The 14,080-nt window shown below is 35.7% G+C and overlaps 1 long non-coding RNA gene across 1 annotated transcript in view; it reads left to right on the top strand.

The window, feature by feature from the left end:
* The window catches only part of LOC145666790 (uncharacterized), an 89,387-nt gene extending 75,825 nt beyond the window's left edge, over positions 1-13,562 (top strand). The window contains exon 3 of the long non-coding RNA XR_014127820.1: positions 12,660-13,562. This is a non-coding gene — a long non-coding RNA (uncharacterized LOC145666790). The remainder of the gene's footprint in view (positions 1-12,659) is intronic.
* The last annotated feature ends 518 nt before the right edge of the window (positions 13,563-14,080 follow it).

Here is a 14,080-nt window from a genome sequence, read left to right as displayed (position 1 = left end):
AAAGAACATACCGTCATATGTCACAGTTCATGGTCTTCGTTTGTGGGTGACATATCCTGGACAAATTAAAACTTGTGAGCGATGTGATAGTGATCAGCATTTGATTTCTCAATGTGATAAACGACTACCTAAACTTGCTTCTGTGACTGTTCCGGTTTCTGGAGGTTCTAGACTACCTCCCGAGTCAAATTCACGCTTGGCTCCGCCTCCAATGCTACTTAAAGCTGTTCCAGATGTTACAAACTTCAATGTTTTTCCTGTACTTTCTACTTCTTCCCTAGTCAAGACCACTAGTGCTGATGGTGATGTGGAGAATAACCATCCCTCTCTTAGTACCCCTGGAGCTCCTTCTTTAGAGAAATCTTCTGTAACTATTTCGCCTACTGATGTTTCCAGCACAGATGTGATACTACCTTCTGTTTCTTCTGGATTGAATTAGGTAAGTTTGGATGATACTTTAGAGGATGCTGCTGCGATGTCGTTAGTAATGGACTCGTCTCTTTTAACGCCCTCAGTGAACGTTTCAAGTGACCACTCAGTACATGAACAACACGCTGCAGTATCTAGTCCGGAACTTGTTACCTCTCCTAGTGTTTCTGTTATTTCCACCGCAAATTTGCCTAGTGTGATGAATTTTGAGATGGTACCTTTGGATACTTCGTAGAAAACGAAACACCCTATCTTTGATAGTAAAGCTCCTAAAGTTCAAAAAGTGCTTGACTCATCTCTGTCTGATGAAAATAGTATTGATCTCCGCACGTAATCTAACAACTTTCGCAACCAAGGCACCCACTGTGTCTGATGAACATTCCTTTTCGTCCAACCAAAATGCTGAAACGCCATCTTAATTTTTTGTTAATTTTTTGGGGGGTTTAAGTTTTTGCTGTGTGGTAATTTTTCTGCTTCGTGCATAGGCTGTGCATTTTGTATATTACTCCCCTATGTTTTAAATTTTTACTTTTCTATTTTCCATATTATGTATGGTGTTAGGATTGGTACTATAAACTTTAACGGACTTTCTTCCACTACGAAAGAAGATGCAGTTGCTGCCTTTATTAATATTAGAATGATTTATATTTAGTTTGCCCAAGAGGTTAAAATTACTGATTTACAGGCTTATATAATTATACTTTTCTTAGTAATGAAACTGTAGCAGGCACAGGTACTGCACTTATTTATCGCAGTGATTTACATCTCGATCAGGTTTATAATTATCCTGATGGTAGCATTATTACTGGCAATTTGGAAACTATACACCTTTGTAATTCCTATAGTCCATACCGTATTCAAAACCGCATTCAACGTAATAAATTTTTCAGCGATGACGTTGCTACTGTATTGCATGCTGGTACTCGATCTATTATTTGGGGAGGTGATCCCAACGAAGTTCCCGGTTCTCAAGATTCCTTACAGAACCGTGCCCCTTCCACATATTTGCTTCATGTTCTTACTCAATTTGGTCTCGTGGATGTTTGGCGTCATTTTCACCCTCACGAACCGGGTTATACGTATGTTCATTCTCTGCATTTTTCATCTGCATCCTTGCTTCCTTATGTTCAGAGCATAGAATGGTTAAAGTATGTTTTTCTGATCATCATTGTTCTTTTAACTGTTAATTTATCTGTAACACAATATCTACGAAAATCTTTTTTATGGCATCTTAATACTAGTATTTTGTCTGATCCATCCTTTCAAGAACTTCTTCGACAAAAGTGGTATGAAGTAAGTAAGCAATCCTTACTTAAGCGCAACATCATGCAGTGGTGGGACTATCGGGGTAAACCTACCCTTAAAGGTCTCTGTCGATTCTATTTTCGTGAGCGAAAACCTTTCATGAGCAGTATAATTATTATTACCGACATTTGCATGAGTACCATCTTGCTTATCAACAAGGGGCTCCTGTTTTATCACAAATTAAACAGGTCAAAGCCTTCCTTTTATTATTACATCGTACCAAGTTTTCCGGTATTAGTGTAAGGAGTAAATTATTTGGTGAGATCCAAGATGAGGAGGGTCGTTTATGGTTGGGAACCAATGTTGCTACTTGTTTTACCCGTTATTATACCCGTCTTTATAGCCGACATCCTTCTTCTCAGTGCCCTGATGATTTGTTTTCTGAGTTCACTCTCTTAGAAACTGCGGCTCAAGATGTTTTGAATGCCCCTTTTACTGAAAATGAAATCAAGCATGTTATAATGACCACGCCAAAACATAAATCTAGTGGTGTGGATGGATTTCCTTATGAATTTTATCAAACTTTTCCTGATATTTTTATTCCTTTTTTTTTTACCGAACTTTTAAATGATTTTCGTGACAACTTACGTTAAGGGACCTCTCTTACGCATAGTATTATAGTTTTACTTCCAAAGCAGTCTCAGTCCCTTTGTGCTACTCAGTACCGATCTATTAGTCTTACTTGCTGTGATTATAAACTTTTAACCAAGGTTCTTGCTTCTCGTTTACGTAATTTCCTCCCAAATATTTTACATTTTGCCAAATTTGGTCATGATGTCCAACACCCCCTATATTTGGCACTAGCTAATATTCGTGACACATCGCTTTTCTGAGCGTAATCCCTCTCGCGCCACAGCAATATTAAGTACTGACTTTTCCCAGGCTTTTGATAAAATTGATAATGACTATCTTTTTCGTGTTTTGGATAAATTACATTTGGGCACCAGTTATTTTAATATGCTCCGTGCTTTTTATTGGGATGGTATGGCACAATTGAAACTTGATGGAGCGCTTACTTCTTCATTTCGGCTTGAACGTGGTCTTATTCAAGGGTGTCTTTTATCCACCCTTTTGTATAGCATTGCAGTTATGCTTTTTATTAGTAAAATTTATCGTGAAATTGATGGCATTTTTCTTAATAAGGCGGTTCTCAAACTACAAACTACGTTGATGATTTTAGCTTCTTTTTTCATTCTCAAAGTGATCTTCAATGTAATTTGCACTTATTTAGTCAAGCTTCAGGTGCGACCCTCAATGTTGATAAAACTAAATTGTTATGCATTTCCGACCAAGCACATACGTCCTTTGTTTCCCCCTTCACATATGTTTCTTGTCATAAAATTCTTGGTATTACCTGGTACCCATCCGTTAAACATACTGTGTTGGGAAACAGATTTTGTAAGAAAAAGGATAAGACCGACACACACAAAAAGGTGTTGTTCGAGTTATGTACTGATACAGTGGGGGAATGTGTTGGGAAACAGATTTTGTAAGAAAAAAATGCATAAGATAATTTAATACGTGCTAAGATGAAGAACTATTAAAATGTTTTGTTCAAATAACTTGGCCTAAGGGACAAGATAAACAAACGAACAAGGCCTCTTAATTGTTTAAAGAGAGATAAAGTGGGGAACATAAGGAGAATATCCAGGCTGGCTAAGGGAGGACGGAAGCAGCCAAAGACGAGGGGAAAATTCAGTCATGTGGGTGAGAGGACACCTAACATTCATGTAAGACCTTTTTCTCTTTGTAAAATCTTAGTTAGAGAAGAATCTGAGCCAAGTAAGGTCTCTCGTGTATAATATTTTGTGATTACGAAATTTACTTTATTTCAATGTAATTTTATTGTGTTTTTGCATTTTCATATAATCTCTCTCAGTGTTAATAAAGTTTGCTTACTCAAGTATTCCTCCCAGTTCTTTTACTTACTTCCACAGAGAAGAGATAAGAACCATTATTTTTGAATTGACAGCGGTAGATACTCTACACTGCCGATACTATAGCATGTCTTACAATTTTATTAATCACATCGGTAGTATAGTGGTTAGTATCCCCGCCTGTCACGCGGGAGACCGGGGTTCGATTCTCCGCCGGGGAGCCATGATTAATAAAATTGTAAGACATGCTATAGTATCGGCAGTGTAGAGTATCTACCGCTGTCAATTCAAAAATAATGGTTCTTATCTCTTCTCTGTGGAAGTAAGTAAAAGAACTGGGAGGAATACTTGAGTAAGCAAACTTTATTAACAATGAGAGAGATTATATGAAAATGCAAAAACACAATAAAATTACATTGAAATAAAGTAAATTTCGTAATCACAAAATATTATACACGAGAGACCTTACTTGGCTCAGATTCTTCTCTAACTAAGATTTTACAAAGAGAAAAAGGTCTTACATGAATGTTAGGTGTCCTCTCACCCACATGACTGAATTTTCCCCTCGTCTTTGGCTGCTTCCGTCCTCCCTTAGCCAGCCTGGATATTCTCCTTATGTTCCCCACTTTATCTCTCTTTAAACAATAAAGAGGCCTTGTTCGTTTGTTTATCTTGTCCCTTAGGCCAAGTTATTTGAACAAAACATTTTAATAGTTCTTCATCTTAGCACATATTAAATTATCTTATGCATTTTTTTCTTACAAAATCTGTTTCCCAACACAATACCATCTCGGTAAATTATAATCTTGTTGTTTCTAAGTTGGTTACTTTATTCTATCAACATAAAACAAGAAATCTTAATCTTTTTGAACGTGCCACTTTTATTCAGGTTTATGCTCTTAGTCTTTTATATTTTATTATGCAAATTTTCCCGCCCTCGGTTGCTATTCTTAAGAAAGTAAACAAACATATGTTATATTTTTTTGCTATGAACATACTCTTCGGGTAGATCGCCAGGTAGTTTGCAGTCGACCTTCAGTTGGAGGTCAAGGACATTGCTTTACAGGCCAGATGTCTTTTTCTCCATAGAACCTGTAAATTGCTTTGTGTTTATAGCAATTCCTTTTCGTCACAATGCATCATGCGCTTGTCTAAGTCACGTAACGCTTACTGCTCCTGCCTCCGTTCATGGATGGTCATCGACCTATCCTTATTTAAAAACCGTAGTTCTCGATATTGCATATGGCCTTATCGCACGGGATCGGCTTGATTTGACTTGATCCTAAACGGATTATTCAGAAGTCGAAGTTCTAAGATGTTCCCCATTGTTCCAAAACACTATTGGTCGATTACAATCTGTCTCACTTGTGAGGGGACAACCCCATGCCGTAAGCGTAGGTGGACCACCGATAGGCAACTAGCAACATGTCTCAAAAATTGTAGGTCTCGCAGCGACGATCGGCGGTGGTCCCACTTCCGTTTTGAAAATTATACCACCAGCGACACAGAAGCGACGGAACACCAACGAACCACAAAATTATTCCCCTGAAATACGTTAAATCGCCTATATGCGTAATTTGTTTGCATTAAGGTGAGTCTAAAAACATTTTTTAAAAAGTGCCCTGAGCTGGGCGCGAACCATCAACCTTAGGGTTACTTGTTGCGCGTTCTTCCGAATTCGCCACGGAAGCAATTATGAAAACACAGCTTGTAGAGTGATAAATCGTTGAAGTCTTTTTAATATTTCTAATCAGAGTGCTCCTTAAACCGTGTATATTTGACGATAACTGTTTGGAATCAGATCAAATGCACTTGCCTTGTAATTTTATAACAAAATGGCAAGCGTCTATTTACTTTTTCATAGTTCTCCCATATTCACTTGCTAGTGATCGAAGACAGTTGCCATCTAAATTCATACAATTATATGCACCCATCACGAGGTTTTTCACTTCATGATGTAAAGGTAGGAGTTACTCTTGACCCTCGGGGCTCAAGTATTGTCCTTATAATAACGATTCATCAGGAAAAATAATATAAAATAATAACCGCATGCACATGACAGGCGATAGTTCGTGTTGGCCCCTTTGCGATTCTCCGTGACAAATCAAAGGAGCACTGATCAAAATGAAGTCCTCACTGTTACGCGGTGGTAACTTCAATACCCCCGATTCTAGATATCTGCTTCGACTCGACAAATCCCTGCCACTAGTGGCACACTAGCGGCAATCCTTCGACGCATCGCTATATCGACGATCGCCATTTACCGGCAAGTGGGCCACTAGGTGTTGGCGACGTTTACGGCATGGGGAAGCTAATAAACAAACAAAGCAATAAATCTAAAACATTATAAAAAAGTTTTCCCAAAATTTACAACCATCAAAATCATTTGTTGGTGTTCCAGAACTGTAAATTCACCTTTATTCATAATTTACTTTTATCGTAGTTTTGATATGAGAATGATATGTCTGAAACTGTAACACAGGTCATTAATACCTTTTTTGCTTTAGTTAGATTTAACAGTTTTACTTAACAGTCAGTCAATTTAGATCTGTGATTTCAGAGTTTTAGAGATTTCCTTAAATTTTTCATTTCTACAACAGTTTGCAACTAACACCATTAACGTTTCTCTTTCGATATTTCCATAGGTAATGGCTTGGTCACTCCCAGTATATTTCAAACAATAAACTATTTACTATGACTTTCTCCATTAATCCGAACTACATTTAATATCCAACAACTCTGTGCATTTTCCCTTAAATCTGCAAACTTTCTACTAAGTTAAAACAGAGCATTTTATATTTTCTTCCTTTCTTGCTAAAACAAAAGTGTTCTTTAGACAACCTACAAATGATGACTCTATACTACATTGTGTTGCATAGGGCATTTTATGTAGCATATCATTTGACAATTGGACACTTTCTTCGTATATTGAAAGGAACAGGGATTAAGTCCTTCTACACTTAGATGAGAAGTAAACAAATTCTTTTTAATTCGTGAATTGTACCAATGCACTAGGTCCAGAGAGTTTTTAATTTAAGATTATTATTATTATTATTATTATTATTATTATTATTATTATTATTATTATTATTATTATTATTTTATTGACTTAGGTTTTCCTGAATATTAAGCAATATTTCACAAAAAGCTGGTATTTTTAAACAAATGTGTTCGATATCAAGTTATCATAAAGTAGTCACTCTCTTCTATAAATAATTTCAGAGGGGCCGCAGTGGCTCAGTGATAAAGCGTTCACCTTTGGTGCATGGGATCCTTGGTTCGACCTCAATCGCACCAAGTGAATTTTGTGGTGGACAAACACCATGTGCATGGGTTTTCTCGGGGTTCTCCCGTTTTCTCCCACTTTCTTCATCCCACCATTTCATTCGTTTCTCATCATCACCGTCTCCTTTAGCCTAGCCGGTATAACCGTGGGTCGTAAAACTTAAAGATTTGATTTCAAATAATTCCAACCCAAACAGTTGCAGGAAGTATGTCATTTTGAATAAAACAAACTACTCTATAAAATTCTGGGTATTATTATTTTTTATATATACAATTATAGCGGACCTTATTTCTAAATCGAGAGTAAGAAGACTAAATTCACTCTTATTATTATAGATTCATTTCAATTGAAGCAGTTAAAATAGTTGGGAAAAATTAGAAAGCCATACCCTATCTTCCAGTGTGCCACGACCGGATAACACGGCACACTGGTGTGCCCAGCAAAATGAACAATGTGACGCAAACTTTTACCTATTATTTACAATAATATTTGTCGAGTTTATTTTATTTATTATTATCGACGATTCTTCCTGTACTATTGACGATCAACTGTCTGTATAGAGTTAAACAAACAAGTATCACATTGTGAGAATGAGTGTAATTATTTACTTTAATAGTATTAGAAAGGTATGTTTTCTTGCTTTTTCTACCGGGAATAACTGCATCCGGTCTAGAAAGCTGGGACTAACAACAAAGGAACCCGATGTGCCAACCACACACCACCCTATAGTCGTGAGTGCCACCCTAAGGGTTGTTGTCTTCAAAGAGAGAGAGAGAGAAAAAAATAACTTAAGTCCATTGCACTTACATGCTTAAATAAATAAATTATGTAAATAACTGTTTCGTTTTCTGTTTATTATTATTATTATTATGAAGTTGACTGCCATATGTATACACACGGCTCTCCCGTGCAGCTCGTCGTGTATGATTTTCCATACACAAACTACATATTCCAAAGTTTGTTGTGTTCGTTATATAGATGTGTTTGTAATTAGATTCATATGGCATAGAAGTCAAAATTTAATGTCCATGCTACGTATATGTAAAACCATAGACAAAGAATTTTATGAACAAAGAACAATTTATGGCGCTAAAACAAAGGGAAAAAATAAAGAATTACTGGCGGATTGTTGCCCGAAGTCCACAGATGATAACGGTTAAGTGTTAAATTTAAACAAATAGAGTTTTAATTAAGCACGAATTTAACTTATAGTGTACAGAGGGAAAGGCTCAGGAGTTCGCTAGGATAGTTACAATATCGAACCCCGTGAAATGCACTGCAAAGCCACCCGTAATGTTAAACAGATATTGTGTATTAATACTCATTTCAATGCAAACCTATATAGGCCTACTGTAACCCACCCAAGTTTCATAATAAAATGAAAAATTTAAAAGGAAAATTTTGTGAGATGAAACTCCAGTTTACTGTTAAGTTGGTTATTTCTCTTGGAGTTGGAAGCACTGCATAACCTTCGGTTGGATTGCGCGAGTCGTCGATCGGGATGACGTCACGTTGCAGCCGAGGTTCTGGCTTTAAGACTGAAGCGCTTCGCAGTGTATAAAATGAGGTAAGAGTGTTAGGTCCTCTGAATGAAATAATGGGTCATTAAATTAATATTCTTTCCGTATAATCGTATAATTTTGTTAACTTCTTTTGAAATCTATAACAGTTCCTGGCTATGGCTGTTATTCAGAAGATATCATTATTATTCAGTATATTTGGAAGTATTTATTTCTAAAATATTGCGAAAAAAAAAGTAAAATAGTTATTCGATCAGTTAATGTACATGATTTTGTGTAGGCAGAGTTATGCCTTTTTGTTAAAACATGTTGAATCTTGTTTTCCTTGAAAAACTAGTTAAAAGTCGCTAGTCAGGAAATTGAATATATTGCTATTACGGAAATATTCAGGCTAATAGAGACTTTAAATGAATGATTTGTCTTTGGTCCGCTTTGAAAAGGAAAAAAAAAGAGGAATCTATAGAGTTACAGATGAGCTGTTGCTCGTAACTCATGTATCTTGACCCATATATAAGGAATCTTTTCCTCCCACATTTTCATTCCAAAGAAAGCCACTTTGCAGTAACTTCGAGTTCCATACATTTTGATGAAATTATAGTATATGTTTCTAAATTCTATATTTGGATTTACGATTGGTTATAATATTTACTTCAGAAACTTTGTCACTTGGAAAAAAAAAATACTTTTGGAAAATTAATGTTGCTTGCTAACGGAAATTTCGATTAATGATATTCTTACTTGTTAAATTTGTTGAATGTTTTCTATATTTATAGTTATATATCACGTTTCGGATTTGTTATAATAAAATTTTCCATTTTGTTAGAAAACTTTTTACATTTACAAGTAGTTCTAGAAATTTTCCTGATTATCTTAATAGTGATATTTTGCATACAGTATAAGCCTTTTCCAGTATTGAACCTCACTCTTCACGTCGTCATTATTCTCAGCCGTGGGGGAGTGGAATTCTCCTTTCTCTTTCCTTTTAAAATTCTTGTATTCTAAAGGGGGAAGTGGGGTGACGTCCGTTCTCGCAGGACTGTGGGTAGTGGGGGCTATTTAAAGATTATATGTGTATCGTTCATCCGTTACACTACGCACTTTAATTTGAACGCATGTAAAAGCTTGACGAACTGACAAACGTACAGATGGACAGACTCACTTTTTCAAAATCACTTTCTCGATATGTTAGGGCGTAAAACTTGAATTCATTGAAATCTCGAATTCGATTTTTATCACTATCACTACAATTTCTTCTTTCGTTGCTCGAACGTGAAAACGAATAGTAATAAAACGATACGTAAGGTGATAATTTGTAATCCCCAAAATTTAATGAGTTACGTTTAATGTGTTGCCATGCTGGAAAAAAGCTTATCCTGTTTGTTATATCATTTTAATATAAGTTTTTCACGCTACTATATAATGTAGAAATATGGTATGATTATCGTTCATATTCATGCTAACTTTTGGAAATATTCGTGTACCGCATACATAGATCTGTATAATTTGTTTCGTTCAACCAAAGCATTCTTTATTCCTTACATAGACTTATGATTGCATTTCTTGCACTTGTGGATATGAAAGAGAGAGAGAGAAAGGGGGAGAAAGTCAATACTCTAAAAAGAAAAAAACACAAGCATACATATATACACACACGCAAACGATAATTTGACATCAGATTTTTCCTTCCTTCCTTTTTTAAATGACAACAAGCTATTCTAACATTCGATGTAACGTCATGTCGATGTAACAAGGGATAAGACTGGAAAGACTCTAAAAGTCGCGTATGTTCTTTTTCCTGTTCCTGACACACAAATCCGAAGTGGGTTGTTTGCTGTTCAAGAACGGGCAGGGGAGGTGTAACATACAAGACCATCGCTGTTTCCAATAGTACACGTATTCTAATACTGAATAAATATGTCGATTAAAGAAAGGATACTATCAATAAGTTATTTCCTTATTATATTATTTCGGTTCTTATTAACATCAAAATTGTACACTTAATTGTACATATATATATGGGATGGGATAGGATTTGATCTCGTGTCAAAATAATAAAATAACTACTAGTCCGCCACTCTATCCACCTAACCACGGAGACTACGTTTTGTTTGCTCTCTTTTTCTTAACAAATAATGCTCATAACCATGGTGCGTATTGCTTCGAACCTTAAGATAAGAGTTTTTCTGTTTAATTCTATATTTTCGTACGACATCTTAGTTACAGAAGCTAATTTATATTTGGCAAACCATCTAGACATTAAGTTTAAACCAACAAATTCAATATTTTACTCCACTTTCCAGTTCCTTCCGCCAGCTCGTTCACTGTCTATTGTCAATTTCCCTTCGCAATCGTGCTCTGCTACTGAAAAATCCCTCGAAAGCCAGTATACACAAAACCGAACATAATTTTGTTTTTTGATTATATTTTTATTATTTTATTATATTTTTTGGAAATATCTCTTTAGATGGATAGCTTTCTATTATCTCCACATACTAATAACTGAATTTTACTCATAAACGTAAGGAAAATGAAATAAATGCGAAAAATCGTGAGTTGCAGTATACGCGCATTTTTTTGCGCATGTGGGTACCTTAGGGGGTCCGTGTAGGTTGCAGAAAGGTAACAAATAGAATCGAAGTAATAAACAGGTTGGGCTAGGTAGTACCATTTAAATCACTTTCTTTGATGTTCTTCCAAATTTTACATGTCAGAGACGCCAGTGGACAGGCTCTACACAAATGAAGATTTTAGTTTCTTCTTCTAAGTTCTTTCTTTATTTACTTTGCACTTTTATAACATTTTGTGTATACTATAATTAATCGTGTTTGATCGTAATAAACAATGAGTTGCAACACCAATTCCTTCTCTTTCATCTATTATTTTCGGCTGATCTCGTTGTCCTCAGTATGGCAACGCGTTTTAGCTGTTGGTCGTATATGCTGCTTATTCTACGAGTGACGTCAAGTAACTAGATTCTGACAATCGATCAGCAGAAAGTGCATCCATTTTTGTAATGTTGATACAACTCCCCGGCGTCCCTAGCAACTCCCCGGCGACTGAAAACGAAACGCGCGAGAAACTGAACCAAATTAGCCCAGTTTTAAGGTCGCCAGCGTAGCTAAAGCTACAGAAGAGTGGGAATGCTGTAGTATTTGGAGTAATTCGAAGGCAATAAAGATGGATGATATTCACAATGCACGAGTGAGAATCCAGTAGGAAACTTAGCAATAGCTCAGACAAATTATTTAAATGAATGTAAAATGAGAGGTTACAAACCTCATTTGAATTACAGTGTGTTGCTGTACTTTATAGCATATAGGGGTCGAAAACAGACAACAATAACTATGAAGCGAACATAAAATCAAGGCATTTCAACATGACATAACTATAACAAAACAAATTTCAAGGAAAGTTCTAGATCATATCTTTAGAACGCAAATACAATAATCATTCGGTTGCAAATGACAGATTATCCAACCAATTCCGCGATTCCTTCTGGAATATGTGCCACTCGTTGAAAGCATCTTCCAAATCATCCTAAATAGTTCATTGTGACGTAAGCAGAAGGACGGATTTTCATCCAAGCATCCGTTGCATTCGTTGCTTGCGATTTCTATGTGTAGCCAACTTAGTTCCTATACATTCGAAACAAGTCATACCATGACTATGGTATCTAACGCTTAGTTAATTCCGGTGTATTATCCTGTCCGTCTCGGTTGTGCTGAATGTGTGTTAGAGGCTTCCAAACTTTGGATACCATAACTTCCTTAGTTTGCAACACTGAATAATAAATGTGGTATTTTAAGCTTTCGTTTGGCATGCTAATTTGAAATATGTACAGTAATAATTTGACGTAGTACCATTTGAAAAATATAACTTTATATTGAGTTGTCAACACTGTTTTGTTGGGTGTTTCTGTTTAGTGTATACAAAGATATTGAGTTGATTTAGAGTTTAAAGTCCCGTTCAGCAGCGAGGTTATATGAGACGTGGACCTGCTAATTAACGTGAAATCCGAACCACATTAACTTCCGCCGGGAATCGAACCCGGGCCTCCCATGCCAAAGGCGCTAAACTACGCTAACCGCTTAGTCACGAAGGAGCTCTATATGCAAAGATATCCCTCTCCTTGTAGTTCCTTCGTGCAAAGTTTCGCTTTTCTCGCTCTTTTGGTTTTGCACCCTGTTCTAAATTCATTTTTATTTATATTTACAGTACTTATATATCTTTTTATCTTTTCAGATACTCGGGTGATCGACATGAACGCTGCTAAGAATAATGTTAAAAATGACAACAATTCGGACAATGTGTATCTTGATCGCTACATCAATCAATAGTTGATTTTTAACCGGTTTTTGAAGCACTAAAAGTCTATCGTTAAAATAGCAATGGACACAGCAAGATGGAGCTACTGTCCACACTGAAATTGAGTCACTTGCCCTTTTGTCTACCAGAGTTTGGACACCGCTTGATTTTCCATGTAACGGATTTTCCATATCCTTCCTACTTCCCCGACCTCACGGCTCCAGATGCCTACATATGGGATATGTTAAAGGAAGCAATTTTCCGAACAGATAACCTCCTACCATTATACAGAGTTAAGAGAGAAGATTCGGTCATTTGTTTTGTCGTTGCAGCAACCCGTGTTCACTAACATGTTCATCGATCTAAAGGACCACTATCAAGAATTGTGTGACGTAATGGTCAACATTTCGAACATATAATGTACAGACGCGATTCCTCTTAAATTTACAATATATGTGTTGAGTAACATTTAGCTGACAACATTTCTTTTGCTTCATTATGTTGTACAACAATAAATAAATGTCAACGATGTCATTTCAGTATCGTTTGTTTTGCCGCATACTGTATTACAATAATTACTGTATACGTTGCATTGGTAGTCATACAGCTAATATTTACTATTCTGGAATACTGTGGGTTTTCAAATAATGTTCCAAATACACTAAATTTCATGCATTATCTTTATTTTTCCAGTGACCTGTGATATTCGGTGAAGAAAACCCCGAATCAGTAGAACTTCTTACTGATCGTACTTAATTTTTAGTTGTTCAGCCACAAAACAAATTATTAACATATAACTTTTCAAAGTATTTAGGGTTTATTCGGTTAATTGCTGTGTTTGCCTTGGAAGTAGTTTATTCGGCTTCAAAGGTGAAATTTCTTGATTTTATAAATGTAAATAATATATCCATCTTTTGCTGTAATAATTTTATATATTTTAAATAATCTTTTAAATTCTTTTTTCAAGTGCAAAATTGAGGACCTTTTCGCTAGTTGTAGATTTCAGCTACTAGTGTTTAAATGCAATTTCACAGCATGGATTTGGAATAAGAAAGGCTACTATGAAACTTAACATAAACATATCCAATTAACGGTTTAATCCAACTAACTTTATAACGAAAAAAATGATTAATAACTAAAATAAAAATTTTTAAAAATAAAATTGTAAAATTGATTGCAATGCTGATGAACGTTTACCGAGTCATTACAAAGTAACAAGTTTGAGATACTTATTAAAATTAGGGCAAGTATATTGAACGCAAGGTAGTTATATAGTGCTAGCATTTTCTATTACTACCAGTAATCTTTAATTAATGAGAACGTTGTACGGACAATTGATAGTTGTTTGATCCTCTCTT

This window comes from Thermobia domestica, chromosome 1 (assembly GCF_964235325.1).
Source record: "Thermobia domestica chromosome 1, izTheDome1.hap1.1, whole genome shotgun sequence".
Taxonomy (NCBI): Eukaryota; Metazoa; Arthropoda; class Insecta; order Zygentoma; family Lepismatidae; genus Thermobia; species Thermobia domestica.
Note: the sequence above shows the minus strand (reverse complement) of the source record. Positions and strands in the feature narration are given on the sequence as shown.